Genomic DNA, 2500 nt, shown 5'->3' with positions numbered 1-2500 from the left:
AGGTCAGCGCTCGTTTGCATGTATTAGCTCTGGAATTACCACAGTTATCCGAGTAACGTGTGGAGCGATCAAAGGAACCATAACTGATTTAATGAGCCATTCGCAGTTTCACTGTACCGACCGTGTGCACTTAGACCTGCATGGCTTAATCTTTGAGACAAGCATATGTTACTGGCAGGATCAACCAGGTAGCACTTTCTCCGAGGAGAAGCGGGGCCGTCTCCCCAACCTCGCTCTTCTCCTCCTTCTCCGTGCGAGACGGAGGGAGAGAGAGAGAGAGAAGAGGGGGCTCGGGAAGGCCACGCACGTGCCTTGATTTTCTTCGCTTCCGAGAGGCTCGACTGGGAAACGCTGATTCGAGAGGACCGCAGAGACGAGCGGAGAGGAGAGCACGGGTTGACCGCTGCAGAGCAGACGGGCCCCCCCCCTGTCCCCTGACCGACGTCCGACGGCCTCTTCTCATCGTTTTGCTTCCATCGACAACCGGCCACCTACGTCTCTTTCTGAAGGCCGGCGGGAGGGTCGGTCGGCGGGGAGACCCCCACCGGTTCGACCGCCCCCACCCATAGAGGCAAACACCGCTACGCGGGGAGGATCTCGCTGCCCGGGCCGGGCAGGTGCCTACCCCAGGCGGGTCGTGTGTTCCGATCTGTCAGGCGCTTCGTCTCGTGGTTCGTAGCTGCTCTCGTTTCTCGGCCTCCTACTATCCCGAGCACACCCCTTCCGTGACTCGACACCCGCCAGACGACCATAGCGGGGAGAAAGGCTCTCGGCCTGCCCCAGCAGAGAGGCCTGGTGCGGGGTCGGCTGCCGTCGGGGCCGGGGTGGATTTCGGACTTAGACAGATTTTCACTGTTTATAAAGACCCAGCCGATAATCACCCAGGCGATCCGCCGAGCCTGCCCAGAGGGAGGGCCTGCCCTGCTGCGGAGGTGGTGACCCCGGGGTGGATTTCGGACTTAGACGAATTTTGACTGGGTATGAAGACCCAGCCGAAAATTCACCCAGGCCACAGGCCCGGCCTGCCCAGAGGGAGGGCCTGCCCTGCTGCGGAGGTGGTGAACCCCGGGGTGGATTTCGGGCTTAGACAAATTTTGACTGGGTATGAAGACCCAGCCGATAATCACCCAGGCGATCCGCCGAGCCTGCCCAGAGGGAGGCCCTGCCGAAAGTTTTCCAGGAGGCCGAAAATTCACCCAGGCCACAGGCCCAGCCTGCCCAGGGAGAGAGGCTGCCTGCCCGGGGAGAGATGGGGCCTGCCCAGCCGCTCTGGTGGTGGTGGTGGTGGTGGTGGTGGTGGTGACCCCGGGGTGGATTTTGGACTTTGACAAAATCTCACCGAAAAGGGGACGCTCGCCCAGGGGAGCCGCCGCCCGTGCCCAGGGAGGGGGCGGACCCTGCCGAAAGTTTTCCAGGAGGCCGAAAATTCACCCAGGCCACAGGCCCAGCCTGCCCAGGGAGAGAGGCTGCCTGCCCGGGGAGAGATGGGGCCTGCCCAGCCGCTCTGGTGGTGGTGGTGGTGGTGGTGGTGGTGACCCCGGGGTGGATTTTGGACTTTGACAAAATCTCACCGAAAAGGGGACGCTCACCCAGGGGAGCCGCCGCCCGTGCCCAGGGAGGGGGCGGACCCTGCCGAAAGTTTTCCAGGAGGCCGAAAATTCACCCAGGCCACAGGCCCAGCCTGCCCAGGGAGAGAGGCTGCCTGCCCGGGGAGAGATGGGGCCTGCCCAGCCGCTCTGGTGGTGGTGGTGGTGGTGGTGGTGGTGGTGACCCCGGGGTGGATTTTGGACTTTGACAAAATCTCACCGAAAAGGGGACGCTCACCCAGGGGAGCCGCCGCCCGTGCCCAGGGAGGGGGCGGACCCTGCCGAAAGTTTTCCAGGAGGCCGAAAATTCACCCAGGCCACAGGCCCAGCCTGCCCAGGGAGAGAGGCTGCCTGCCCGGGGAGAGATGGGGCCTGCCCAGCCGCTCTGGTGGTGGTGGTGGTGGTGGTGGTGGTGGTGGTGACCCCGGGGTGGATTTTGGACTTTGACAAAATCTCACCGAAAAGGGGACGCTCACCCAGGGGAGCCGCCGCCCGTGCCCAGGGAGGGGGCGGACCCTGCCGAAAGTTTTCCAGGAGGCCGAAAATTCACCCAGGCCACAGGCCCAGCCTGCCCAGGGAGAGAGGCTGCCTGCCCGGGGAGAGATGGGGCCTGCCCAGCCGCTCTGGTGGTGGTGACGACCCCTGGGCGGGTTTTGGACAAATTTCCGCTGGAAAAAGACCGTTTCACCCATGGGAACTGCTGGCCCCTGCCCAGCGAGAGAGGAGAGAGAGAGAGAGAGAGAGAGAGAGAGAGAGAGAGAGAGAGAGAGAGAGAGGGGGGAGGGGGCTGCCCTTCTGCTCTGGTGGTGAGGGTCTGCTTGCCCCTGCCAAGAGACAGGGCCTTCCCTGCCCCTCTGCTGTGCTTGGGGGTGGATCTGCCGTACACTACCCGAGCACCTCACAGTTCACAGACA

The 2500-nt window shown here is 63.4% G+C and overlaps 1 non-coding gene across 1 annotated transcript in view; it reads right to left on the bottom strand.

Moving 5' to 3' along the window:
- Nucleotides 1-191, bottom strand: part of LOC134307464 (18S ribosomal RNA) — a 1842-nt gene extending 1651 nt beyond the window's left edge. The window contains exon 1 of the ribosomal RNA XR_010009957.1: nucleotides 1-191. This exon is cut by the window's left edge and continues 1651 nt beyond it. This is a non-coding gene — a ribosomal RNA (18S ribosomal RNA).
- Nucleotides 192-2500: the final 2309 nt, after the last annotated feature.

Source organism: Trichomycterus rosablanca, unplaced genomic scaffold (genome assembly GCF_030014385.1).
Source record: "Trichomycterus rosablanca isolate fTriRos1 unplaced genomic scaffold, fTriRos1.hap1 scaffold_273, whole genome shotgun sequence".
NCBI classification, from domain to species: Eukaryota; Metazoa; Chordata; class Actinopteri; order Siluriformes; family Trichomycteridae; genus Trichomycterus; species Trichomycterus rosablanca.
Note: the sequence above shows the minus strand (reverse complement) of the source record. Positions and strands in the feature narration are given on the sequence as shown.